Here is a 27,589-nt window from a genome sequence, read left to right as displayed (position 1 = left end):
TTCTCCCTCTCTCCCTCACCGCAGGGAGCCGCTGTGACTTTGGCGATAACAGACCTTCTCCCCCACAGTCTTACAGGAGGACGCCCCGATGAAAACTATGTTTTATGTGATTATGCCATGAATGTTTGTCCGAATCAACTCCGTACACCTCATGTTTCACCTTGTGTTACGTATTTTTCCACTGTTTAAGGTTTTATATTCCCAATGCTTTAACTCGAGTGCCCATCACAGGTGAAAGAAGATGTAAAATGTATCTACCTCAAGGAATAATGTGCACAAACTGCCAAAAGTGTTTAACGTGTCGTCGCAGTAGCGCCCGCCCCTTTCGCTCCCAGCGTGCCCTGCGGCGCTAGGTGACAAAAAGACGCTCCGAGCTTGGAACGCTCTCTTCTCCTCTCTTCTCTTCTTGCTCTCTTCTTCCTTTTTTTTTGTTCAAGCCTTTGTCTATCTCTTTGAAGCCGTCTCCACGGACGAGCCTGTTTACTTTTCCTTTGTCTCAACAAAGCGTCCGCCACGTGGGTCGACAAGACTAGGCCAGCCTCATCGCCCCCCTGAACTCTGAAAACACCTGGAAACACCTGGAACTAAGCTTAAGCGCTAAACCGGACAGAGACTTTCTTTTCTACTTCGCTTCTACTATTTTTGAAGTAATCTACGCCGTTTACGTGGATCAGCGCTACGTTCTCATCTGAGTAAAGGCCGCGTGAGGAGCTAACACGCAGCTAAAGCGTTCTACCGCTAAGGAACTCCCGGACATCGCCACGCGCCACCTCGCGCCACCGCTGCCGCCCCGCGTCACGGACATCGCGGCACGCCACTGCCTTCGCCCGCCACACCGCTCCACGCGCCGCCTCGCGCCACCGCTGCCGCCCCGCGTCACGGATATCGCGGCACGCCACTGCCTTCGCCCGCCACACCGCTCCACGCCGCTGCCTCGCCACGGATCTCGTCCGCGGACAAGGACCAGCCGGACCGAGTTCTACAAAATCGTAAGCCGACTTCAGTGTGCGGTTCTTTTGTGGCGTGATTTGGGTAGAACTCAGCTGTTCCTCCTCCCTTAGCTTCTCACTTTCCCTCTTTTTGATATAGATTAGCATAGACACGTTTGATTATCAAAGGCAAAACCCTGGTTTAACATTATCTGCATGAAATCTGCTGTTAAATCTGATATAACATCACCTGTGATTTACCTGTGCGCATTTCTGCTCCGGTGCCCTTTTTGATTGCCCTTTTGATAAATAAACTACACGAAAGAGTTATTGACTATTGTTTGTTTGATTAGACTATGCGTAAGTCCCTGAATCGTGAAACACCCTTCAGACCTTTTAACGAGCGCGATTAAGGACCGTATCTTAGCTTTTTGGGTTTTACCCTGGTGCCCCGTCTTGTCTCGTTTCTGCTAAGAAATCTTCCTTAATCGTAAACTGAATACCTGTAGTTTGAGACCCTACACAAGGATGTGAATAGCCTGTTGGCTCCTGCTTCACTAAAGGTTCTATATCCATTCAATACACAGCTTTCTTGGATGCACTACTGCTGTTACGGCTCTCGACTGACATCTCAATTGCAATAGACTTTAAAACGAAGCATTAGCTTGATGTGGACTTTTAAAGGACGCAGTAGTTTGATGTGACAACAACCACATCAAACTCCTTTAAAAAGAGACAGCAGTTTGATGTGTTTTTTTACCAAAGTATAGGTACGGTCATTTGTGCTACTGTAATAACGGATCTGATTCTGTATACTCACAGTTCACATAAATAAAGTGTCAGCATGGCCGAGCGGTCTAAGGCGCCAGACTCAAGGTAAACTCCTTCCTCGCCACAGGGGATTCTGGTCTCTGAATGGAGGTGTGGGTTCAAATCCCACTCCTGACAAAAAAAAAATATTTCCTTTGGAAAGGAAGCCATTTTTACACCCTAATTTACAAGCACATGTGTGACAATGGATGAAAAATTGTCGTATTGGCTTAAGATTTCAAATGAAGTGTTACTTCCAATGATGAATTGTGATGTGATGGCCAATCTACTACGTAGATGCTGTACTGTCAAAGCATTGAGTACATTCAGAGTGAACTGTATCATATGTCTTATACTGTAATTGTGACCACTCACTGAGAAATTAAAGTGACAGATTAATTTACCAGACTTAGTACTGAAAAATTCTGGGTTTTCATTATGACCTTTTTTGCCTTTTGGGCAGCCAGCCTGGCTAGCTCAGTCGGTAGAGCATGAGACTCTTAATCTCAGGGTCGTGGGTTCGAGCCCCACGTTGGGCGGAGTTGATTTTAAGCTTTATGGACTGCTTGCCATTACAACCCGTGAAATCTTGGTCATAAATTTTCTTCTGTTGGAACCGAAAGAAGAAGAATTAAACCCTCTGTAACAATGAGATTTGAACTATTTCACTCAATTCTCATCACCTGTTAAAGTCATCTCTTTATATGGACTGTACATAATTGGAAAGACTTCATCTAGTGTAAGGTTGCCAAAGCATTTACTTTGTACTGATTTTTGGAACGTTATCTTCGAGATAAGGGAGCTCAATGTCAGCATCGCTGAAATGTCCAAGGTGTCAGGGTCAAGGTAAACTCCTACCTAAGCGTAAGCAAATTTGGTCTACAAGTGGAGGAATGGGTTCTAATCCCACTCCTGACAATGGGTTTGTCCTATATTTGACCTCATTGCAAGTGTAGGGGAATGGAGATGGACATTCCACGGCCAGATAACAGAAAAACTCTCTTTGAACATTGGGGGGTTTTCTTTCTCCCTCTCTCCCTCACCGCAGGGAGCCGCTGTGACTTTGGCGATAACAGACCTTCTCCCCCACAGTCTTACAGGAGGACGCCCTGATGAAAACTATGTTTTATGTGATTATGCCATGAATGTTTGTCCGAATCAACTCCGTACACCTCATGTTTCACCTTGTGTTACGTATTTTTCCACTGTTTAAGGTTTTATATTCCCAATGCTTTAACTCGAGTGCCCATCACAGGTGAAAGAAGATGTAAAATGTATCTACCTCAAGGAATAATGTGCACAAACTGCCAAAAGTGTTTAACGTGTCGTCGCAGTAGCGCCCGCCCCTTTCGCTCCCAGCGTGCCCTGCGGCGCTAGGTGACAAAAAGACGCTCCGAGCTTGGAACGCTCTCTTCTCCTCTCTTCTCTTCTTGCTCTCTTCTTCCTTTTTTTTTGTTCAAGCCTTTGTCTATCTCTTTGAAGCCGTCTCCACGGACGAGCCTGTTTATTTTTCCTTTGTCTCAACAAAGCGTCCGCCACGTGGGTCGACAAGACTAGGCCAGCCTCATCGCCCCCCTGAACTCTGAAAACACCTGGAAACACCTGGAACTAAGCTTAAGCGCTAAACCGGACAGAGACTTTCTTTTCTACTTCGCTTCTACTATTTTTGAAGTAATCTACGCCGTTTACGTGGATCAGCGCTACGTTCTCATCTGAGTAAAGGCCGCGTGAGGAGCTAACACGCAGCTAAAGCGTTCTACCGCTAAGGAACTCCCGGACATCGCCACGCGCCACCTCGCGCCACCGCTGCCGCCCCGCGTCACGGACATCGCGGCACGCCACTGCCTTCGCCCGCCACACCGCTCCACGCGCCGCCTCGCGCCACCGCTGCCGCCCCGCGTCACGGATATCGCGGCACGCCACTGCCTTCGCCCGCCACACCGCTCCACGCCGCTGCCTCGCCACGGATCTCGTCCGCGGACAAGGACCAGCCGGACCGAGTTCTACAAAATCGTAAGCCGACTTCAGTGTGCGGTTCTTTTGTGGCGTGATTTGGGTAGAACTCAGCTGTTCCTCCTCCCTTAGCTTCTCACTTTCCCTCTTTTTGATATAGATTAGCATAGACACGTTTGATTATCAAAGGCAAAACCCTGGTTTAACATTATCTGCATGAAATCTGCTGTTAAATCTGATATAACATCACCTGTGATTTACCTGTGCGCATTTCTGCTCCGGTGCCCTTTTTGATTGCCCTTTTGATAAATAAACTACACGAAAGAGTTATTGACTATTGTTTGTTTGATTAGACTATGCGTAAGTCCCTGAATCGTGAAACACCCTTCAGACCTTTTAACGAGCGCGATTAAGGACCGTATCTTAGCTTTTTGGGTTTTACCCTGGTGCCCCGTCTTGTCTCGTTTCTGCTAAGAAATCTTCCTTAATCGTAAACTGAATACCTGTAGTTTGAGACCCTACACAAGGATGTGAATAGCCTGTTGGCTCCTGCTTCACTAAAGGTTCTATATCCATTCAATACACAGCTTTCTTGGATGCACTACTGCTGTTACGGCTCTCGACTGACATCTCAATTGCAATAGACTTTAAAACGAAGCATTAGCTTGATGTGGACTTTTAAAGGACGCAGTAGTTTGATGTGACAACAACCACATCAAACTCCTTTAAAAAGAGACAGCAGTTTGATGTGTTTTTTTACCAAAGTATAGGTACGGTCATTTGTGCTACTGTAATAACGGATCTGATTCTGTATACTCACAGTTCACATAAATAAAGTGTCAGCATGGCCGAGCGGTCTAAGGCGCCAGACTCAAGGTAAACTCCTTCCTCGCCACAGGGGATTCTGGTCTCTGAATGGAGGTGTGGGTTCAAATCCCACTCCTGACAAAAAAAAAATATTTCCTTTGGAAAGGAAGCCATTTTTACACCCTAATTTACAAGCACATGTGTGACAATGGATGAAAAATTGTCGTATTGGCTTAAGATTTCAAATGAAGTGTTACTTCCAATGATGAATTGTGATGTGATGGCCAATCTACTACGTAGATGCTGTACTGTCAAAGCATTGAGTACATTCAGAGTGAACTGTATCATATGTCTTATACTGTAATTGTGACCACTCACTGAGAAATTAAAGTGACAGATTAATTTACCAGACTTAGTACTGAAAAATTCTGGGTTTTCATTATGACCTTTTTTGCCTTTTGGGCAGCCAGCCTGGCTAGCTCAGTCGGTAGAGCATGAGACTCTTAATCTCAGGGTCGTGGGTTCGAGCCCCACGTTGGGCGGAGTTGATTTTAAGCTTTATGGACTGCTTGCCATTACAACCCCTGAAATCTTGGTCATAAATTTTCTTCTGTTGGAACCGAAAGAAGAAGAATTAAACCCTCTGTAACAATGAGATTTGAACTATTTCACTCAATTCTCATCACCTGTTAAAGTCATCTCTTTATATGGACTGTACATAATTGGAAAGACTTCATCTAGTGTAAGGTTGCCAAAGCATTTACTTTGTACTGATTTTTGGAACGTTATCTTCGAGATAAGGGAGCTCAATGTCAGCATCGCTGAAATGTCCAAGGTGTCAGGGTCAAGGTAAACTCCTACCTAAGCGTAAGCAAATTTGGTCTACAAGTGGAGGAATGGGTTCTAATCCCACTCCTGACAATGGGTTTGTCCTATATTTGACCTCATTGCAAGTGTAGGGGAATGGAGATGGACATTCCACGGCCAGATAACAGAAAAACTCTCTTTGAACATTGGGGGGTTTTCTTTCTCCCTCTCTCCCTCACCGCAGGGAGCCGCTGTGACTTTGGCGATAACAGACCTTCTCCCCCACAGTCTTACAGGAGGACGCCCTGATGAAAACTATGTTTTATGTGATTATGCCATGAATGTTTGTCCGAATCAACTCCGTACACCTCATGTTTCACCTTGTGTTACGTATTTTTCCACTGTTTAAGGTTTTATATTCCCAATGCTTTAACTCGAGTGCCCATCACAGGTGAAAGAAGATGTAAAATGTATCTACCTCAAGGAATAATGTGCACAAACTGCCAAAAGTGTTTAACGTGTCGTCGCAGTAGCGCCCGCCCCTTTCGCTCCCAGCGTGCCCTGCGGCGCTAGGTGACAAAAAGACGCTCCGAGCTTGGAACGCTCTCTTCTCCTCTCTTCTCTTCTTGCTCTCTTCTTCCTTTTTTTTTGTTCAAGCCTTTGTCTATCTCTTTGAAGCCGTCTCCACGGACGAGCCTGTTTATTTTTCCTTTGTCTCAACAAAGCGTCCGCCACGTGGGTCGACAAGACTAGGCCAGCCTCATCGCCCCCCTGAACTCTGAAAACACCTGGAAACACCTGGAACTAAGCTTAAGCGCTAAACCGGACAGAGACTTTCTTTTCTACTTCGCTTCTACTATTTTTGAAGTAATCTACGCCGTTTACGTGGATCAGCGCTACGTTCTCATCTGAGTAAAGGCCGCGTGAGGAGCTAACACGCAGCTAAAGCGTTCTACCGCTAAGGAACTCCCGGACATCGCCACGCGCCACCTCGCGCCACCGCTGCCGCCCCGCGTCACGGACATCGCGGCACGCCACTGCCTTCGCCCGCCACACCGCTCCACGCGCCGCCTCGCGCCACCGCTGCCGCCCCGCGTCACGGATATCGCGGCACGCCACTGCCTTCGCCCGCCACACCGCTCCACGCCGCTGCCTCGCCACGGATCTCGTCCGCGGACAAGGACCAGCCGGACCGAGTTCTACAAAATCGTAAGCCGACTTCAGTGTGCGGTTCTTTTGTGGCGTGATTTGGGTAGAACTCAGCTGTTCCTCCTCCCTTAGCTTCTCACTTTCCCTCTTTTTGATATAGATTAGCATAGACACGTTTGATTATCAAAGGCAAAACCCTGGTTTAACATTATCTGCATGAAATCTGCTGTTAAATCTGATATAACATCACCTGTGATTTACCTGTGCGCATTTCTGCTCCGGTGCCCTTTTTGATTGCCCTTTTGATAAATAAACTACACGAAAGAGTTATTGACTATTGTTTGTTTGATTAGACTATGCGTAAGTCCCTGAATCGTGAAACACCCTTCAGACCTTTTAACGAGCGCGATTAAGGACCGTATCTTAGCTTTTTGGGTTTTACCCTGGTGCCCCGTCTTGTCTCGTTTCTGCTAAGAAATCTTCCTTAATCGTAAACTGAATACCTGTAGTTTGAGACCCTACACAAGGATGTGAATAGCCTGTTGGCTCCTGCTTCACTAAAGGTTCTATATCCATTCAATACACAGCTTTCTTGGATGCACTACTGCTGTTACGGCTCTCGACTGACATCTCAATTGCAATAGACTTTAAAACGAAGCATTAGCTTGATGTGGACTTTTAAAGGACGCAGTAGTTTGATGTGACAACAACCACATCAAACTCCTTTAAAAAGAGACAGCAGTTTGATGTGTTTTTTTACCAAAGTATAGGTACGGTCATTTGTGCTACTGTAATAACGGATCTGATTCTGTATACTCACAGTTCACATAAATAAAGTGTCAGCATGGCCGAGCGGTCTAAGGCGCCAGACTCAAGGTAAACTCCTTCCTCGCCACAGGGGATTCTGGTCTCTGAATGGAGGTGTGGGTTCAAATCCCACTCCTGACAAAAAAAAAATATTTCCTTTGGAAAGGAAGCCATTTTTACACCCTAATTTACAAGCACATGTGTGACAATGGATGAAAAATTGTCGTATTGGCTTAAGATTTCAAATGAAGTGTTACTTCCAATGATGAATTGTGATGTGATGGCCAATCTACTACGTAGATGCTGTACTGTCAAAGCATTGAGTACATTCAGAGTGAACTGTATCATATGTCTTATACTGTAATTGTGACCACTCACTGAGAAATTAAAGTGACAGATTAATTTACCAGACTTAGTACTGAAAAATTCTGGGTTTTCATTATGACCTTTTTTGCCTTTTGGGCAGCCAGCCTGGCTAGCTCAGTCGGTAGAGCATGAGACTCTTAATCTCAGGGTCGTGGGTTCGAGCCCCACGTTGGGCGGAGTTGATTTTAAGCTTTATGGACTGCTTGCCATTACAACCCGTGAAATCTTGGTCATAAATTTTCTTCTGTTGGAACCGAAAGAAGAAGAATTAAACCCTCTGTAACAATGAGATTTGAACTATTTCACTCAATTCTCATCACCTGTTAAAGTCATCTCTTTATATGGACTGTACATAATTGGAAAGACTTCATCTAGTGTAAGGTTGCCAAAGCATTTACTTTGTACTGATTTTTGGAACGTTATCTTCGAGATAAGGGAGCTCAATGTCAGCATCGCTGAAATGTCCAAGGTGTCAGGGTCAAGGTAAACTCCTACCTAAGCGTAAGCAAATTTGGTCTACAAGTGGAGGAATGGGTTCTAATCCCACTCCTGACAATGGGTTTGTCCTATATTTGACCTCATTGCAAGTGTAGGGGAATGGAGATGGACATTCCACGGCCAGATAACAGAAAAACTCTCTTTGAACATTGGGGGGTTTTCTTTCTCCCTCTCTCCCTCACCGCAGGGAGCCGCTGTGACTTTGGCGATAACAGACCTTCTCCCCCACAGTCTTACAGGAGGACGCCCTGATGAAAACTATGTTTTATGTGATTATGCCATGAATGTTTGTCCGAATCAACTCCGTACACCTCATGTTTCACCTTGTGTTACGTATTTTTCCACTGTTTAAGGTTTTATATTCCCAATGCTTTAACTCGAGTGCCCATCACAGGTGAAAGAAGATGTAAAATGTATCTACCTCAAGGAATAATGTGCACAAACTGCCAAAAGTGTTTAACGTGTCGTCGCAGTAGCGCCCGCCCCTTTCGCTCCCAGCGTGCCCTGCGGCGCTAGGTGACAAAAAGACGCTCCGAGCTTGGAACGCTCTCTTCTCCTCTCTTCTCTTCTTGCTCTCTTCTTCCTTTTTTTTTGTTCAAGCCTTTGTCTATCTCTTTGAAGCCGTCTCCACGGACGAGCCTGTTTATTTTTCCTTTGTCTCAACAAAGCGTCCGCCACGTGGGTCGACAAGACTAGGCCAGCCTCATCGCCCCCCTGAACTCTGAAAACACCTGGAAACACCTGGAACTAAGCTTAAGCGCTAAACCGGACAGAGACTTTCTTTTCTACTTCGCTTCTACTATTTTTGAAGTAATCTACGCCGTTTACGTGGATCAGCGCTACGTTCTCATCTGAGTAAAGGCCGCGTGAGGAGCTAACACGCAGCTAAAGCGTTCTACCGCTAAGGAACTCCCGGACATCGCCACGCGCCACCTCGCGCCACCGCTGCCGCCCCGCGTCACGGACATCGCGGCACGCCACTGCCTTCGCCCGCCACACCGCTCCACGCGCCGCCTCGCGCCACCGCTGCCGCCCCGCGTCACGGATATCGCGGCACGCCACTGCCTTCGCCCGCCACACCGCTCCACGCCGCTGCCTCGCCACGGATCTCGTCCGCGGACAAGGACCAGCCGGACCGAGTTCTACAAAATCGTAAGCCGACTTCAGTGTGCGGTTCTTTTGTGGCGTGATTTGGGTAGAACTCAGCTGTTCCTCCTCCCTTAGCTTCTCACTTTCCCTCTTTTTGATATAGATTAGCATAGACACGTTTGATTATCAAAGGCAAAACCCTGGTTTAACATTATCTGCATGAAATCTGCTGTTAAATCTGATATAACATCACCTGTGATTTACCTGTGCGCATTTCTGCTCCGGTGCCCTTTTTGATTGCCCTTTTGATAAATAAACTACACGAAAGAGTTATTGACTATTGTTTGGTTGATTAGACTATGCGTAAGTCCCTGAATCGTGAAACACCCTTCAGACCTTTTAACGAGCGCGATTAAGGACCGTATCTTAGCTTTTTGGGTTTTACCCTGGTGCCCCGTCTTGTCTCGTTTCTGCTAAGAAATCTTCCTTAATCGTAAACTGAATACCTGTAGTTTGAGACCCTACACAAGGATGTGAATAGCCTGTTGGCTCCTGCTTCACTAAAGGTTCTATATCCATTCAATACACAGCTTTCTTGGATGCACTACTGCTGTTACGGCTCTCGACTGACATCTCAATTGCAATAGACTTTAAAACGAAGCATTAGCTTGATGTGGACTTTTAAAGGACGCAGTAGTTTGATGTGACAACAACCACATCAAACTCCTTTAAAAAGAGACAGCAGTTTGATGTGTTTTTTTACCAAAGTATAGGTACGGTCATTTGTGCTACTGTAATAACGGATCTGATTCTGTATACTCACAGTTCACATAAATAAAGTGTCAGGATGGCCGAGCGGTCTAAGGCGCCAGACTCAAGGTAAACTCCTTCCTCGCCACAGGGGATTCTGGTCTCTGAATGGAGGTGTGGGTTCAAATCCCACTCCTGACAAAAAAAAAAATATTTCCTTTGGAAAGGAAGCCATTTTTACACCCTAATTTACAAGCACATGTGTGACAATGGATGAAAAATTGTCGTATTGGCTTAAGATTTCAAATGAAGTGTTACTTCCAATGATGAATTGTGATGTGATGGCCAATCTACTACGTAGATGCTGTACTGTCAAAGCATTGAGTACATTCAGAGTGAACTGTATCATATGTCTTATACTGTAATTGTGACCACTCACTGAGAAATTAAAGTGACAGATTAATTTACCAGACTTAGTACTGAAAAATTCTGGGTTTTCATTATGACCTTTTTTGCCTTTTGGGCAGCCAGCCTGGCTAGCTCAGTCGGTAGAGCATGAGACTCTTAATCTCAGGGTCGTGGGTTCGAGCCCCACGGTTGGGCGGTGTTGATTTTAAGCTTTATGGACTGCTCGCCATTACAACCCGTGAAATCTTGGTCATAAATTTTCTTCTGTTGGAACCGAAAGAAGAAGAATTAAACCCTCTGTAACAATGAGATTTGAACTATTTCACTCAATTCTCATCACCTGTTAAAGTCATCTCTTTATATGGACTGTACATAATTGGAAAGACTTCATCTAGTGTAAGGTTGCCAAAGCATTTACTTTGTACTGATTTTTGGAACGTTATCTTCGAGATAAGGGAGCTCAATGTCAGCATCGCTGAAATGTCCAAGGTGTCAGGGTCAAGGTAAACTCCTACCTAAGCGTAAGCAAATTTGGTCTACAAGTGGAGGAATGGGTTCTAATCCCACTCCTGACAATGGGTTTGTCCTATATTTGACCTCATTGCAAGTGTAGGGGAATGGAGATGGACATTCCACGGCCAGATAACAGAAAAACTCTCTTTGAACATTGGGGGGTTTTCTTTCTCCCTCTCTCCCTCACCGCAGGGAGCCGCTGTGACTTTGGCGATAACAGACCTTCTCCCCCACAGTCTTACAGGAGGACGCCCTGATGAAAACTATGTTTTATGTGATTATGCCATGAATGTTTGTCCGAATCAACTCCGTACACCTCATGTTTCACCTTGTGTTACGTATTTTTCCACTGTTTAAGGTTTTATATTCCCAATGCTTTAACTCGAGTGCCCATCACAGGTGAAAGAAGATGTAAAATGTATCTACCTCAAGGAATAATGTGCACAAACTGCCAAAAGTGTTTAACGTGTCGTCGCAGTAGCGCCCGCCCCTTTCGCTCCCAGCGTGCCCTGCGGCGCTAGGTGACAAAAAGACGCTCCGAGCTTGGAACGCTCTCTTCTCCTCTCTTCTCTTCTTGCTCTCTTCTTCCTTTTTTTTTGTTCAAGCCTTTGTCTATCTCTTTGAAGCCGTCTCCACGGACGAGCCTGTTTACTTTTCCTTTGTCTCAACAAAGCGTCCGCCACGTGGGTCGACAAGACTAGGCCAGCCTCATCGCCCCCCTGAACTCTGAAAACACCTGGAAACACCTGGAACTAAGCTTAAGCGCTAAACCGGACAGAGACTTTCTTTTCTACTTCGCTTCTACTATTTTTGAAGTAATCTACGCCGTTTACGTGGATCAGCGCTACGTTCTCATCTGAGTAAAGGCCGCGTGAGGAGCTAACACGCAGCTAAAGCGTTCTACCGCTAAGGAACTCCCGGACATCGCCACGCGCCACCTCGCGCCACCGCTGCCGCCCCGCGTCACGGACATCGCGGCACGCCACTGCCTTCGCCCGCCACACCGCTCCACGCGCCGCCTCGCGCCACCGCTGCCGCCCCGCGTCACGGATATCGCGGCACGCCACTGCCTTCGCCCGCCACACCGCTCCACGCCGCTGCCTCGCCACGGATCTCGTCCGCGGACAAGGACCAGCCGGACCGAGTTCTACAAAATCGTAAGCCGACTTCAGTGTGCGGTTCTTTTGTGGCGTGATTTGGGTAGAACTCAGCTGTTCCTCCTCCCTTAGCTTCTCACTTTCCCTCTTTTTGATATAGATTAGCATAGACACGTTTGATTATCAAAGGCAAAACCCTGGTTTAACATTATCTGCATGAAATCTGCTGTTAAATCTGATATAACATCACCTGTGATTTACCTGTGCGCATTTCTGCTCCGGTGCCCTTTTTGATTGCCCTTTTGATAAATAAACTACACGAAAGAGTTATTGACTATTGTTTGGTTGATTAGACTATGCGTAAGTCCCTGAATCGTGAAACACCCTTCAGACCTTTTAACGAGCGCGATTAAGGACCGTATCTTAGCTTTTTGGGTTTTACCCTGGTGCCCCGTCTTGTCTCGTTTCTGCTAAGAAATCTTCCTTAATCGTAAACTGAATACCTGTAGTTTGAGACCCTACACAAGGATGTGAATAGCCTGTTGGCTCCTGCTTCACTAAAGGTTCTATATCCATTCAATACACAGCTTTCTTGGATGCACTACTGCTGTTACGGCTCTCGACTGACATCTCAATTGCAATAGACTTTAAAACGAAGCATTAGCTTGATGTGGACTTTTAAAGGACGCAGTAGTTTGATGTGACAACAACCACATCAAACTCCTTTAAAAAGAGACAGCAGTTTGATGTGTTTTTTTACCAAAGTATAGGTACGGTCATTTGTGCTACTTTAATAACGGATCTGATTCTGTATACTCACAGTTCACATAAATAAAGTGTCAGGATGGCCGAGCGGTCTAAGGCGCCAGACTCAAGGTAAACTCCTTCCTCGCCACAGGGGATTCTGGTCGCTGAATGGAGGCGTGGGTTCAAATCCCACTCCTGACAAAAAAAAAAATATTTCCTTTGGAAAGGAAGCCATTTTTACACCCTAATTTACAAGTACATATGTGTGACAATGGATGAAAAATTGTCGTATTGGCTTAAGATTTCAAATGAAGTGTTACTTCCAATGATGAATTGTGATGTGATGGCCAATCTACTACGTAGATGCTGTACTGTCAAAGCATTGAGTACATTCAGAGTGAACTGTATCATATGTCTTATACTGTAATTGTGACCACTCACTGAGAAATTAAAGTGACAGATTAATTTACCACTTAGTACTGAAAAATTCTGGGTTTTCATTATGACCTTTTTTTGCCTTTTGGACAGCCAGCCTGGCTAGCTCAGTCGGTAGAGCATGAGACTCTTAATCTCAGGGTCGTGGGTTCGAGCCCCACGTTGGGCGGAGTTAATTTTTAGCTTTATGGACTGCTCGCCATTACAACCCGTGAAATCTTGGTCATAAATTTTCTTCTGTTGGAACCGAAAGAAGAAGAATTAAACCCTCTGTAACAATGAGATTTGAACTATTTCACTCAATTCTCATCACCTGTTAAAGTCATCTCTTTATATGGACTGTACATAATTGGAAAGACTTCATCTAGTGTAAGGTTGCCAAAGCATTTACTTTGTACTGATTTTTGGAACGTTATCTTCGAGATAAGGGAGCTCAATGTCAGCATCGCTGAAATGTCCAAGGTGTCAGGGTCAAGGTAAACTCCTACCTAAGCGTAAGCAAATTTGGTCTACAAGTGGAGGAATGGGTTCTAATCCCACTCCTGACAATGGGTTTGTCCTATATTTGACCTCATTGCAAGTGTAGGGGAATGGAGATGGATATTCCACGGCCAGATAACAGAAAAACTCTCTTTGAACATTGGGGGGTTTTCTTTCTCCCTCTCTCCCTCACCGCAGGGAGCCGCTGTGACTTTGGCGATAACAGACCTTCTCCCCCACAGTCTTACAGGAGGACGCCCCGATGAAAACTATGTTTTATGTGATTATGCCATGAATGTTTGTCCGAATCAACTCCGTACACCTCATGTTTCACCTTGTGTTACGTATTTTTCCACTGTTTAAGGTTTTATATTCCCAATGCTTTAACTCGAGTGCCCATCACAGGTGAAAGAAGATGTAAAATGTATCTACCTCAAGGAATAATGTGCACAAACTGCCAAAAGTGTTTAACGTGTCGTCGCAGTAGCGCCCGCCCCTTTCGCTCCCAGCGTGCCCTGCGGCGCTAGGTGACAAAAAGACCCTCCGAGCTTGGAACGCTCTCTTCTCCTCTCTTCTCTTCTTGCTCTCTTCTTCCTTTTTTTTTGTTCAAGCCTTTGTCTATCTCTTTGAAGCCGTCTCCACGGACGAGCCTGTTTACTTTTCCTTTGTCTCAACAAAGCGTCCGCCACGTGGGTCGACAAGACTAGGCCAGCCTCATCGCCCCCCTGAACTCTGAAAACACCTGGAAACACCTGGAACTAAGCTTAAGCGCTAAACCTGACAGAGACTTTCTTTTCTACTTCGCTTCTACTATTTTTGAAGTAATCTACGCCGTTTACGTGGATCAGCGCTACGTTCTCATCTGAGTAAAGGCCGCGTGAGGAGCTAACACGCAGCTAAAGCGTTCTACCGCTAAGGAACTCCCGGACATCGCCACGCGCCACCTCGCGCCACCGCTGCCGCCCCGCGTCACGGACATCGCGGCACGCCACTGCCTTCGCCCGCCACACCGCTCCTCGCGCCGCCTCGCGCCACCGCTGCCGCCCCGCATCACGGATATCGCGGCACGCCACTGCCTTCGCCCGCCACACCGCTCCACGCCGCTGCCTCGCCACGGATCTCGTCCGCGGACAAGGACCAGCCGGACCGAGTTCTACAAAATCGTAAGCCGACTTCAGTGTGCGGTTCTTTTGTGGCGTGATTTGGGTAGAACTCAGCTGTTCCTCCTCCCTTAGCTTCTCACTTTCCCTCTTTTTGATATAGATTAGCATAGACACGTTTGATTATCAAAGGCAAAACCCTGGTTTAACATTATCTGCATGAATTCTGCCTTTAAATCTGATATAACATCACCTGTGATTTACCTGTGCGCATTTCTGCTCCGGTGCCCTTTTTGATTGCCCTTTTGATAAATAAACTACACGAAAGAGTTATTGACTATTGTTTGTTTGATTAGACTATGCGTAAGTCCCTGAATCGTGAAACACCCTTCAAACCTTTTAACGAGCGTGATTAAGGACCGTATCTTAGCTTTTTGGGTTTTACCCTGGTGCCCCGTCTTGTCTCGTTTCTGCTAAGAAATCTTCCTTAATCGTAAACTGAATACCTGTAGTTTGAGACCCTACACAAGGATGTGAATAGCCTGTTGGCTCCTGCTTCACTAAAGGTTCTATATCCATTCAATACACAGCTTTCTTGGATGCACTACTGCTGTTACGGCTCTCGACTGACATCTCAATTGCAATAGACTTTAAAAAAAAGCATTAGCTTGATGTGGACTTTTAAAGGACGCAGTAGTTTGATGTAACAACAACCACATCAAACTCCTTTAAAAAGAGACAGCAGTTTGATGTGTTTTTTTACCAAAGTATAGGTACGGTCATTTGTGCTACTGTAATAACGGATCTGATTCTGTATACTCACAGTTCACACAAACTAACCCTTTAAGCGCCAAAGTCGCAGAAATGCGACTTTACCGTACAAGGAAATTTATGAAATAATAGTAGAAAATGAATAACTTCAGTCATTGGTCAGTTCGGTGCAACTGACTCTTATTAGCCAGGTATGATCCAGGGCAGATCCGGTAAGGAAAAAAGTGGCTGGAGGAAGTACACGTGGCATGCAATTTACAGCAGATTCTGACTCTGAAGGGTATTATCTCCCCGAGAGTGACGATGGATTTCCAAGTGGAGATGAAGGGACTTCGAAACAACGGACAGGTGCAAAGGACAGACGGAGGCAAGGAACCAGTGGAACCAGTGGCTGTAGTAAAACTTGCCCGGTGGATGAGAGCTGGGACATGCTGAGAGAGGTCGAGGTATTTGAGGCATGGATCAAACCTTTTGAAGACCCAGTTGGCTACACAGGAGAGATGGATCTGACGGATGCTAATCCATTTGATATTCTGTCACTCTTTCTGACCGATCAGTTTTGGACTTTCATTACTGATGAGACAAATAGATATGCACATCCGTGTATGGCACCTATGATTCTGAAGCCACATTCAAGATTTCTTGAGTGGTATGATGTATCAGTCACCGAAATGAAAGCTTTCTTCGCTTTGCATCTCTCCATGGGCCTTGTTGAGAAACCTGAAATCGAGGATTACTGGGGAACATTTTGGCTTACACAAACGCCTGGATTTGGAAATGTAATGTCAAGAAACAGATTTGAAATCATTCTTTCGTTCTTTCATTTTGTCAACAATAATGATTATGTGAGAACAGGCGAGCCCGGGCACGATAAACTGTTCAAAGTCCGCCCAATAATAGATTTGATTATTCCCAAATTTGCAGCAGTTTACAGTCCAATCAAGGAGCTTTCTTTAGATGAAATGACAATAGCTTTCAAGGGGAGATCTTCACTAAAATGTTACTCTCCGAATAAACCTGACAAATATGGCTATAGAGTGTATGCCCTGAGTGAAAGCTGTTCAGGGTATGTTTTGCGCTGGTCAATGCACACTGGACAGTACAAAAATAATGCAAGCAACATCAGTGCAACACACGCAGTTGTCCGTGAGTTGGTTTCTCCCTTTACGGGCAAAGGACACGAGATTTACATGGACAGTTACTATACCTCGCCTGTAATTGCAAATGAATTAGCAGATTTGGAAACTGGACTGTGTGGGACGGTAAGGATTACCAGGTTGGGGATGCCAAAATGCCTTGGTAAAAGTGTCTTACAGCTGAAAAAAGGAGATGACCCAGTTTTTTGCAGAAAGGGAAAACTCCTGGCTTGTGCTTGGCACAATACTAAACGTCTCACCATGTTGTCCACAGTCCATGGAAATGATTGTGTTCAGAGGAGGATCCGATCCAAGACAGATGACACTGGCTTCCGTGACATCAAAAGACCTGTATGTGTCGACCAGTACAACGCCTACATGGGTGGAGTGGACACTGCTGACCAGAGGATGAAGACATACCTCTTTCCACACAGGTCCCGGAAATGGTATCATCGCATATTCAATGCCATTATAAGCATAAGTATTGTCAACTCACACATCATATACACCAAATCCACTCCAGGCCCACACAAACCTTTAAAGGTTTACATTCAGAACATTATTGATGCATTACTGGCTGATCACTCCAAAAAACAAGAAAGGCGCTCAAGACCGGAGGGTGAAATGCCACAGAGACTCACAGAGCGTCATTGGCTTTGTCAAGCAGAGGGACGTCCAGACTGCGCCGTGTGCTCTGACCGCTCTCGTACCAAAGGCAGGCGGCAAACAAAGTACAGGTGCCGTCAGTGTGGCGTTGGCCTCTGTGCGGTTCCATGCAACGAGAGATACCATACGCTAAAAAACTTTAAATGCTGTCATTTGGATATGTAAAAGTGCAGGGTACCTTGACCCTGGATGGACATCTTTTCTGTGATGGCTCTCTCCTTTCTTCACTGCTTTCTCCACAACCTGCTTGGCACCAATGATGGATGTATAAGTTGGAAAAATAAAAAAAATGAAAAAAATACATAATAAATACCGTGTTTGTCATCATTTGGTCAGAACTTGTAATCAGGGCCCGAGTTTGAAGATGTGAGCAAAAGGGGTGAAAATGGGTTAAAATGTGAAAAAACACCAAAATGAGCAAAATGAAATAATCCCCCATCATCAGTGCACAGTTTGCCCCCACAAAAGCACTCCCCTGGGGCCTGGAGGTGATCTGACCACCAGAATATAGTACCATATACCCCTGCTGGACTTAGAAAAAAAACCGAGCTTCCAGCCAATAGTACACTATACCCGAGGGACTCTGTCGTTTTTCGGCAATAGTACACTATACCCGAGGGACTCTGTCGTTTTTCGGCAATAGTACACTATACCCGAGGGACTCTGTCGTTTTTCGGCAATAGTACACTATACCCGAGGGACTCTGTCGTTTTTCGGCAATAGTACACTATACCCGAGGGACTCTGTCGTTTTTCGGCAATAGTACACTATACCCATCGACTCTGTCGTTTTTCCGGGCCGTAGTACGAAGTTGTGAGCAAAAGGGGTGAAAATGGGTTAAAATGTGAAAAAACACCAAAATGAGCTAAATGAAATAATCCCCCATCATCAGTGCACTGTTTGACCCCAGAAAAGCACTCCCCTGGGGCCTGGAGGTGATCTGACCTTCAGAGTATAGCACCATATGCCCCTGAGGGACTTAGAGTAAAAACCGAAATAGTACACTATTCCCGAAAAGACTCTGTCATTTTTCGGCAATAGTACACTATGCCCATCGACTCTGTCGTTTTCCCGGGCCGTAGTATGAAGTTGTGAGCAAAAGGGGTGAAAATGGGTTAAAATGTGAAAAAACACCAAAATGAGCAAAATGAAATAATCCCCCATCATCAGTGCACTGTTTGACCCCAGAAAAGCACTCCCCTGGGGCCTGGAGGTGATCTGACCATCATAGTATAGTACACTATGCCCCTGAGGGACTTAGAGTAAAAACCGAAATAGTACACTATACTCGAAAAATTTCAAAGTGTTGTTAAGAGTACCAAGGGCACGGGCTTCCATGTCAGAGTACCAAGGGCACGGGCTTCCAGGCGGCTGCCCCTAAGGGGTTTAGCCCGCGAGGGGGTGCTTAAGGGTGGGTCCCCGGGTTCGGAGGGAGAGCCTGGTCCCCGGTGGTCATCCCCGGAGTCCCGGAGCCCAGGACCCGGGGAAGAGTGTGCCCGGGTCGGGGCTGAGTCTGGTGGAGTGGGGGGGTGGCCCTGGAGGTGCTCCAGGGGCTCCAGGGGTTCCAGGGGGTGCTCAGTGGGGGCCATGCCCAGCCAGAGTTGCCCTTCCCCGGGGTGAGTCTGGAGGAGTGGGGGGTGGCTCTGGAGGTGCTCCGGGGGTTCCAGGGGGTGCTCGGCGGAGGCCATGCCCAGCCAGAGTGGCCCTTCCCCGGGCAGAGTCTGGGGAGAGTGGGGGGTGGCTCTGGAGGTGCTCCCGGGGCTCCAGGGGTTCCAGGGGGTGCTCAGTGGAGGCCATGCCCAGCCAGAGTGTCCCTTCCCCGGGGTGAGTCTGGGGAGAGTGGGGGGTGGCTCTGGGGGTGCTCCGGGGGCTCCAGGGGGTGCTCGGCGGAGGCCATGCCCAGCCAGAGTGTCCCTTCCCCGCGGTGAGTCTGGAGGAGTGGGGGGTGGCTCTGGAGGTGCTCCGGGGGCTCCAGGGGGTGCTTGGTGGAGACCATGCCCAGCCAGAGTGGCCCTTCCCCGGGGTCAGTCTGGGGAGAGTGGGGGGTGGCTCTGGAGGAGCTCCAGGGGTTCCAGGGGGTGCTCGGCGGAGGCCATGCACAGCCAGAGTGGCCCTTCCCCGGGCATAGTCTGGGGAGAGTGGGGGGTGGCTCTGGAGGTGCTCCGGGGGCTCCAGGGGGTGCTCAGTGGAGGCCATGCCCAGCCAGAGTGGCCCTTCCCCGGGGTGAGTCTGGAGGAGTGGGGGGTGGCTTTGGAGGGGCTCCAGGGGTTCCAGGGGGTGCTCGGCGGAGGCCATGCCCAGCCAGAGTGGCCCTTCCCCGGGCATAGTCTGGGGAGAGTGGGGGGTGGCTCTGGAGGTGCTCCGGGGGCTCCAGGGGGTGCTCAGTGGAGGCCATGCCCAGCCAGAGTGGCCCTTCCCCGGGCATAGTCTGGGGAGAGTGGGGGGTGGCTCTGGAGGTGCTCCGGGGGCTCCAGGGGTTCCAGGGGGTGCTCAGTGGGGGCCATGCCCAGCCAGAGTGGCCCTTCCCCGGGCAAAGTCTGGAGGAGTGGGGGGTGGCTCTGGAGGGGATCCAGGGGGTGCTCGGCGGAGGCCATGCCCAGCCAGAGTGGCCCTTCCCCGGGCATAGTCTGGGGAGAGTGAAGGGGGTGGCTCTGGAGGTGCTCCGGGGGCTCCAGGGGGTGCTCAGTGGAGGCCATGCCCAGCCAGAGTGGCCCTTCCCCGGGGTGAGTCTGGAGGAGTGGGGGGTGGCTCTGGAGGAGCTCCAGGGGTTCCAGGGGGTGCTCGGCGGAGGCCATGCCCAGCCAGAGTGGCCCTTCCCCGGGCATAGTCTGGGGAGAGTGGGGGGTGGCTCTGGAGGTGCTCCGGGGGCTCCAGGGGGTGCTCAGAGGAGGCCATGCCCAGCCAGAGTGGCCCTTCCCCGGGCATAGTCTGGGGAGAGTGGGGGGTGGCTTTGGAGGTGCTCCGGGGGCTCCAGGGGGTGCTCAGTGGAGGCCATGCCCAGCCAGAGTGTCCCTTCCCCGGGCAGAGTCTGGAGGAGTGGGGGGTGGCTGTGGAGGTGCTCCGGGGGCTCCAGGGGGTGCTCGGCGGAGGCCATGCCCAGCCAGATTGGCCCTTACCCGGGCATAGTCTGGGGAGAGTGGGGGGTGGCTCTGGAGGTGCTCCGGGGGCTCCAGGGGGTGCTCAGTGGAGGCCATGCCCAGCCAGAGTGTCCCTTCCCCGGGGTGAGTCTGGAGGAGTGGGGGGTGGCTCTGGAGGTGCTCCGGGGGGCTCCAGGGGGTGCTTGGTGGAGGCCATGCCCAGCCAGAGTGGCCCTTCCCCGGGCAGAGTCTGGGGAGAGTGGGGGGGTGGCTCTGGGGGTGCTCCGGGGGCTCCAGGGGGTGCTCGGCGGAGGCAATGCCCAGCCAGAGTGGACCTTCCCCGGGGTGAGTCTGGGGAGAGTGGGGGGTGGCTCTGGAGGGTCTCCGGGGGCTCCAGGGGCTGCTCGGCGGAGGCCATGCCCAGCCAGAGTGTCCCTTCCCCGGGGTGAGTCTGGAGGAGTGGGGGGTGGCTCTGGAGGGTCTCCGGGGGCTCCAGGGGCTCCAGGGGGTGCTCAGCGGAGGCCATGCCCAGCCAGAGTGGCCCTTCCCCGGGGTGAGTCTGGGGAGAGTGGGGGGTGGCTCTGGAGGTGCTCCGGGGGCTCCAGGGGGTGCTCAGTGGAGGCCATGCCCAGCCAGATTAGCCCTTCCCCGGGGTGAGTTTGGAGGAGTGGGGGGTGGCTCTGGAGGAGCTCCAGGGGTTCCAGGGGGTGCTCGGCGGAGGCCATGCCCAGCCAGAGTGGCCCTTCCCCGGGCATAGTCTGGGGAGAGTGGGGGGTGGCTCTGGAGGTGCTCAGGGGGCTCCAGGGGGTGCTCAGTGGGGGCCATGCCCAGCCAGAGTTGCCCTTCCCCGGGGTGAGTCTGGAGGAGTGGGGGGTGGCTCTGGAGGTGCTCCGGGGGTTCCAGGGGGTGCTCGGCGGAGGCCATGCCCAGCCAGAGTGGCCCTTCCCCGGGCAGAGTCTGGGGAGAGTGGGGGGTGGCTCTGGAGGTGCTCCCGGGGCTCCAGGGGTTCCAGGGGGTGCTCAGTGGAGGCCATGCCCAGCCAGAGTGTCCCTTCCCCGGGGTGAGTCTGGGGAGAGTGGGGGGTGGCTCTGGGGGTGCTCCGGGGGCTCCAGGGGGTGCTCGGCGGAGGCCATGCCCAGCCAGAGTGTCCCTTCCCCGGGGTGAGTCTGGAGGAGTGGGGGGTGGCTCTGGAGGTGCTCCGGGGGCTCCAGGGGGTGCTTGGTGGAGACCATGCCCAGCCAGAGTGGCCCTTCCCCGGGGTCAGTCTGGGGAGAGTGGGGGGTGGCTCTGGAGGAGCTCCAGGGGTTCCAGGGGGTGCTCGGCGGAGGCCATGCACAGCCAGAGTGGCCCTTCCCCGGGCATAGTCTGGGGAGAGTGGGGGGTGGCTCTGGAGGTGCTCCGGGGGCTCCAGGGGGTGCTCAGTGGAGGCCATGCCCAGCCAGAGTGGCCCTTCCCCGGGGTGAGTCTGGAGGAGTGGGGGGTGGCTTTGGAGGGGCTCCAGGGGTTCCAGGGGGTGCTCGGCGGAGGCCATGCCCAGCCAGAGTGGCCCTTCCCCGGGCATAGTCTGGGGAGAGTGGGGGGTGGCTCTGGAGGTGCTCCGGGGGCTCCAGGGGGTGCTCAGTGGAGGCCATGCCCAGCCAGAGTGGCCCTTCCCCGGGCATAGTCTGGGGAGAGTGGGGGGTGGCTCTGGAGGTGCTCCGGGGGCTCCAGGGGGTGCTCAGTGGAGGCCATGCCCAGCCAGAGTTGCCCTTCCCCGGGCAGAGTCTGGAGGAGTGGGGGGTGGCTCTGGAGGTGCTCCGGGGGCTCCAGGGGTTCCAGGGGGTGCTCAGTGGGGGCCATGCCCAGCCAGAGTGGCCCTTCCCCGGGCAAAGTCTGGAGGAGTGGGGGGTGGCTCTGGAGGGGATCCAGGGGGTGCTCGGCGGAGGCCATGCCCAGCCAGAGTGGCCCTTCCCCGGGCATAGTCTGGGGAGAGTGAAGGGGGTGGCTCTGGAGGTGCTCCGGGGGCTCCAGGGGGTGCTCAGTGGAGGCCATACCCAGCCAGAGTGGCCCTTCCCCGGGGTGAGTCTGGAGGAGTGGGGGGTGGCTCTGGAGGAGCTCCAGGGGTTCCAGGGGGTGCTCGGCGGAGGCCATGCCCAGCCAGAGTGGCCCTTCCCCGGGCATAGTCTGGGGAGAGTGGGGGGTGGCTCTGGAGGTGCTCCGGGGGCTCCAGGGGGTGCTCAGAGGAGGCCATGCCCAGCCAGAGTGGCCCTTCCCCGGGCATAGTCTGGGGAGAGTGGGGGGTGGCTTTGGAGGTGCTCCGGGGGCTCCAGGGGGTGCTCAGTGGAGGCCATGCCCAGCCAGAGTGTCCCTTCCCCGGGCAGAGTCTGGAGGAGTGGGGGGTGGCTGTGGAGGTGCTCCGGGGGCTCCAGGGGGTGCTCGGCGGAGGCCATGCCCAGCCAGATTGGCCCTTACCCGGGCATAGTCTGGGGAGAGTGGGGGGTGGCTCTGGAGGTGCTCCGGGGGCTCCAGGGGGTGCTCAGTGGAGGCCATGCCCAGCCAGAGTGTCCCTTCCCCGGGGTGAGTCTGGAGGAGTGGGGGGTGGCTCTGGAGGTGCTCCGGGGGGCTCCAGGGGGTGCTTGGTGGAGGCCATGCCCAGCCAGAGTGGCCCTTCCCCGGGCAGAGTCTGGGGAGAGTGGGGGGGTGGCTCTGGGGGTGCTCCGGGGGCTCCAGGGGGTGCTCGGCGGAGTCCATGCCCAGCCAGAGTGGACCTTCCCCGGGGTGAGTCTGGGGAGAGTGGGGGGTGGCTCTGGAGGGTCTCCGGGGGCTCCAGGGGCTGCTCGGCGGAGGCCATGCCCAGCCAGAGTGTCCCTTCCCCGGGGTGAGTCTGGAGGAGTGGGGGGTGGCTCTGGAGGGTCTCCGGGGGCTCCAGGGGCTCCAGGGGGTGCTCAGCGGAGGCCATGCCCAGCCAGAGTGGCCCTTCCCCGGGGTGAGTCTGGGGAGAGTGGGGGGTGGCTCTGGAGGTGCTCCGGGGGCTCCAGGGGGTGCTCAGTGGAGGCCATGCCCAGCCAGATTAGCCCTTCCCCGGGGTGAGTTTGGAGGAGTGGGGGGTGGCTCTGGAGGAGCTCCAGGGGTTCCAGGGGGTGCTCGGCGGAGGCCATGCCCAGCCAGAGTGGCCCTTCCCCGGGCATAGTCTGGGGAGAGTGGGGGGTGGCTCTGGAGGTGCTCAGGGGGCTCCAGGGGGTGCTCAGTGGGGGCCATGCCCAGCCAGAGTTGCCCTTCCCCGGGGTGAGTCTGGAGGAGTGGGGGGTGGCTCTGGAGGTGCTCCGGGGGTTCCAGGGGGTGCTCGGCGGAGGCCATGCCCAGCCAGAGTGGCCCTTCCCCGGGCAGAGTCTGGGGAGAGTGGGGGGTGGCTCTGGAGGTGCTCCCGGGGCTCCAGGGGTTCCAGGGGGTGCTCAGTGGAGGCCATGCCCAGCCAGAGTGGCCCTTCCCCGGGGTGAGTCTGGAGGAGTGGGGGGTGGCTCTGGAGGAGCTCCAGGGGTTCCAGGGGGTGCTCGGCGGAGGCCATGCCCAGCCAGAGTGGCCCTTCCCCGGGCATAGTCTGGGGAGAGTGGGGGGTGGCTCTGGAGGTGCTCCGGGGGCTCCAGGGGGTGCTCAGTGGAGGCCATGCCCAGCCAGAGTGGCCCTTCCCCGGGCAGAGTCTGGAGGAGTGGGGGGTGGCTCTGGAGGTGCTCCGGGGGCTCCAAGGGTTCCAGGGGGTGCTCAGTGGGGGCCATGCCCAGCCAGAGTGGCCCTTCCCCGGGCAAAGTCTGGCCGTGTGCGGGGTGGATGATCCCTGCTCCGCCTCACGCGAGTTCGAGACCGGCTGGGTGCCCTTTTATCCATGAGGCACTGCACTGCCTCCGGCAGCCGAGTTCGGGGCCCGGTGAGGGCTCCAGACTCCAGGGGCTCCGACCCGGAGCCTCCGACCCGCAGAAGGTGCTCCCTGGCCGGGCAAAGTCTGGCCGTGTGCGGGGTGGATGATCCCTGCTCCGCCTCACGCGAGTTCGAGACCGGCTGGGTGCCCTTTTATCCATGAGGCACTGCACTGCCTCCGGCAGCCGAGTTCGGGGCCCGGTGAGGGCTCCAGGCTCCAGGGGCTCCGACCCGGAGCCTCCGACCCGCAGAAGGTGCTCCCTGGCCGGGCAAAGTCTGGCCGTGTGCGGGGTGGATGATCCCTGCTCCGCCTCACGCGAGGTCGAGACCGGCTGGGTGCCCTTTTATCCATGAGGCACTGCACTGCCTCCGGCAGCCGAGTTCGGGGCCCGGTGAGGGCTCCAGGCTCCAGGGGCTCCGACCCGGAGCCTCCGACCCGCAGAAGGTGCTCTCTGGCCGGGCAAAGTCTGGCCGTGTGCGGGGTGGATGATCCCTGCTCCGCCTCACGCGAGTTCGAGACCGGCTGGGTGCCCTTTTATCCATGAGGCACTGCACTGCCTCCGGCAGCCGAGTTCGGGGCCCGGTGAGGGCTCCAGGCTCCAGGTGCTCCGACCCGGAGCCTCCGACCCGCAGAAGGTGCTCCCTGGCCGGGCAAAGTCTGGCCGTGTGCGGGGTGGATGATCCCTGCTCCGCCTCACGCGAGTTCGAGACCGGCTGGGTGCCCTTTTATCCATTAGGCACTGCACTGCCTCCGGCAGCCGAGTTCGGGGCCCGGTGAGGGCTCCAGGCTCCAGGGGCTCCGACCCGGAGCCTCCGACCCGCAGAAGGTGCTCCCTGGCCGGGCAAAGTCTGGCCGTGTGCGGGGTGGATGATCCCTGCTCCGCCTCACGCGAGTTCGAGACCGGCTGGGTGCCCTTTTATCCATGAGGCACTGCACTGCCTCCGGCAGCCGAGTTCGGGGCCCGGTGAGGGCTCCAGGCTCCAGGGGCTCCGACCCGGAGCCTCCGACCCGCAGAAGGTGCTCCCTGGCCGGGCAAAGTCTGGCCGTGTGCGGGGTGGATGATCCCTGCTCCGCCTCACGCGAGTTCGAGACCGGCTGGGTGCCCTTTTATCCATGAGGCACTGCACTGCCTCCGGCAGCCGAGTTCGGGGCCCGGTGAGGGCTCCAGGCTCCAGGGGCTCCGACCCGGAGCCTCCGACCCGCAGAAGGTGCTCCCTGGCCGGGCAAAGTCTGGCCGTGTGCGGGGTGGATGATCCCTGCTCCGCCTCACGCGAGTTCGAGACCGGCTGGGTGCCCTTTTATCCAAGAATCAACTGGAGTGTGGAGCTTCTACGGGCCTCCAGGGGCACTGCCGACCCAGAGCTGTGCCCCGGCTTCAGTTCTCTGTATCTCAGGAAGTTTTTTATTTATACATTTATTTCATCCATAATCTCTGGCGCCTAAAGGAACTGCTAAACTTGGTTCAATTACCACAGAATCCCAGTGTGCTATAGGCTGGCCACTGCTTGGTAGGAGTTTCCCGTACGTGAGTGACTGTTCCTTGCTTCCTTCACGCCCCGCTCAACCTCGTCTTCTTCTAAAGAGTTTGGCGCTGTCCTCAGAAGCTTTGGTCTTACTCAGCACCTGAGTGGCCCCACCAAGAGCAAAGGGCACACTCTGGACCTGCTAATGACAAAGCGGGTTAATATTTCAAATTACAGTGTGGTAAATGTTACTTTGTCTGATGGTTTCTGTATTTCTCCAGGTGCAATGAGTTTGCAGTCTTCTTTGCAAGACTCAGTTCAGAACATTAAAAATACCATTATTTGCAGATAACAAGCACGCAGCCAGCTAGACAACTGGAGTTAACCCATTTTGCATTTGTGGCTGACAAAACTTTCCAAGAGATCACCACAAGTCTGAATTCCACTACATGCTGTCTTTATGCATTGCCGACTAGATTTTTAAAGTCTATGGTGAGCAGTCTGTTGGCTCCAATCAATCAAAAAGTCAACATGTTGCTTGGATCTGGAATTTTCCCAAGATCCTTAAAACTGCAGTCATTAAGCCTCTCTTAAAGAAGAGCAGTCTTGATGCCACAGTGCTAAATAATTACCGGCCCATCTCAAACCTACTACTACTCAGTTGTCCATTCAAGTATGCAAATTATTTACAATGACAGAAAATGCGCTGCTGTTACAAATTGGAATAAGATGGAAAAGTATCCCTGCACACACAGATTAACTGCACTCTTTTCACTTTTTGATTCTCAGTTTGTTGGCAAGGAATGACTGATGTGGACTCATTTTGGATGAAAAACGTGTTTTGCGTTTATGGAAACGCACCATGGAAGGATGTATGGACTCTGTGGCGCAATGGATAGCGCATTGGACTTCTAGGAATAATTTGCAAGGGCATTTAAAGGTTGTGGGTTTGAGTCCCACCAGAGTCGCTAATGGTGAGAGAACATATTAGTTTTTTACAATGGAAAATCTGCTCGCTTTACTATCTGATGAAAGGCACTGCTGAACGAGGTTCAATTGCCAAGGGTGCTTGAAAAAGTAAGCAAATACATCGGCATTATGTCAAATAACATTATCTTGCAATTTTTCCTCAATATCCAGATTAACTGCAGTATATTGAGTGCGCAATAAATTGGCGAGAGTCGATTGATTGAAAGACTTCCAGTTTTTTTATAGCTACATTGGTACAGGGGATTTAGCTCAAAGGTAGAAAGATTGATGCCCTCGTTCTCCATTAAACACAGTTGATTGGACAGGGGCTGAACTTTCGAATGTTGCTGGCTCGCTTTAAAAAAAAAGATATTGCGGCTTGTCGAGTCACAAATATTTAATTGGGCGGGCTGTTTGTCTCTGTGGCGCAATTGGCCAGCGCGCTCTGCTGTTAACCTGGAGGTTGGTGGTTCGAGCCCACCCAGGGAAGATTGAAAGAGCTATTGCAGGCAAAATCTATGAGGTAACATTGGTCACTGAATATCTTGGTGAAACAGGTTAAAGTAGCATTTAAGAGGCTCTGTGGCTTAGATGGTCAAAGTGCCTGTCTAGTAAACAGGAGATCCAGGGTTCAAATCCCAGCAGTGCCTTAATGATAGCCTTTCAAGCAAATCAGTTGTTTACATGTACAGAAAACCTTATCACCCGAAAGAGCTCTTACATTTTGCAATTAGAGATTGAAAAGTATCCCTGAATAAACAGAGTAAATGCACTCTTTTCACTCCTTGTTTCTCAGTTTGATGGTAAGGGTTGATTGAATGATTGATTGATTGATTGATTGATTGATTGATTGATGTAGACCGTTTTCGG

The 27,589-nt window shown here is 51.7% G+C and overlaps 11 non-coding genes across 11 annotated transcripts; all 11 read left to right on the top strand.

Moving 5' to 3' along the window:
- The first annotated feature begins 1,767 nt into the window (after positions 1 to 1,767).
- On the top strand, positions 1,768 to 1,877 carry trnal-caa (transfer RNA leucine (anticodon CAA)). The gene is made up of 2 exons: positions 1,768 to 1,805; positions 1,832 to 1,877. It is a non-coding gene; the product is annotated as a tRNA-Leu (tRNA).
- Positions 1,878 to 2,205: 328 nt separating this feature from the next.
- trnak-cuu (transfer RNA lysine (anticodon CUU)) lies at positions 2,206 to 2,278 on the top strand. Its single transcript has one exon. It is a non-coding gene; the product is annotated as a tRNA-Lys (tRNA).
- Positions 2,279 to 4,530: 2,252 nt separating this feature from the next.
- Positions 4,531 to 4,640, top strand: trnal-caa (transfer RNA leucine (anticodon CAA)). Its single transcript has 2 exons — positions 4,531 to 4,568; positions 4,595 to 4,640. It is a non-coding gene; the product is annotated as a tRNA-Leu (tRNA).
- A 328-nt stretch (positions 4,641 to 4,968) lies between these two features.
- trnak-cuu (transfer RNA lysine (anticodon CUU)) lies at positions 4,969 to 5,041 on the top strand. Its single transcript has one exon. It is a non-coding gene; the product is annotated as a tRNA-Lys (tRNA).
- Positions 5,042 to 7,293: 2,252 nt separating this feature from the next.
- trnal-caa (transfer RNA leucine (anticodon CAA)) lies at positions 7,294 to 7,403 on the top strand. The gene is made up of 2 exons: positions 7,294 to 7,331; positions 7,358 to 7,403. It is a non-coding gene; the product is annotated as a tRNA-Leu (tRNA).
- A 328-nt stretch (positions 7,404 to 7,731) lies between these two features.
- On the top strand, positions 7,732 to 7,804 carry trnak-cuu (transfer RNA lysine (anticodon CUU)). Its single transcript has one exon. It is a non-coding gene; the product is annotated as a tRNA-Lys (tRNA).
- Positions 7,805 to 10,056: 2,252 nt separating this feature from the next.
- Positions 10,057 to 10,166, top strand: trnal-caa (transfer RNA leucine (anticodon CAA)). Its single transcript has 2 exons — positions 10,057 to 10,094; positions 10,121 to 10,166. It is a non-coding gene; the product is annotated as a tRNA-Leu (tRNA).
- A 329-nt stretch (positions 10,167 to 10,495) lies between these two features.
- Positions 10,496 to 10,569, top strand: trnak-cuu (transfer RNA lysine (anticodon CUU)). The gene has a single exon. It is a non-coding gene; the product is annotated as a tRNA-Lys (tRNA).
- Positions 10,570 to 12,821: 2,252 nt separating this feature from the next.
- trnal-caa (transfer RNA leucine (anticodon CAA)) lies at positions 12,822 to 12,931 on the top strand. Its single transcript has 2 exons — positions 12,822 to 12,859; positions 12,886 to 12,931. It is a non-coding gene; the product is annotated as a tRNA-Leu (tRNA).
- A 330-nt stretch (positions 12,932 to 13,261) lies between these two features.
- Positions 13,262 to 13,334, top strand: trnak-cuu (transfer RNA lysine (anticodon CUU)). The gene has a single exon. It is a non-coding gene; the product is annotated as a tRNA-Lys (tRNA).
- Positions 13,335 to 26,627: 13,293 nt separating this feature from the next.
- On the top strand, positions 26,628 to 26,718 carry trnar-ucu (transfer RNA arginine (anticodon UCU)). The gene is given in 2 exon segments: positions 26,628 to 26,664; positions 26,683 to 26,718. It is a non-coding gene; the product is annotated as a tRNA-Arg (tRNA).
- The last annotated feature ends 871 nt before the right edge of the window (positions 26,719 to 27,589 follow it).

This window comes from Eucyclogobius newberryi, unplaced genomic scaffold (assembly GCF_026437365.1).
Source record: "Eucyclogobius newberryi isolate DKJ021-1_F unplaced genomic scaffold, fEucNew1.0.hap1 SCAF_83, whole genome shotgun sequence".
Classification (NCBI taxonomy): domain Eukaryota; kingdom Metazoa; phylum Chordata; class Actinopteri; order Gobiiformes; family Gobiidae; genus Eucyclogobius; species Eucyclogobius newberryi.
This window is presented reverse-complemented; position numbering and strand designations above follow the sequence as displayed.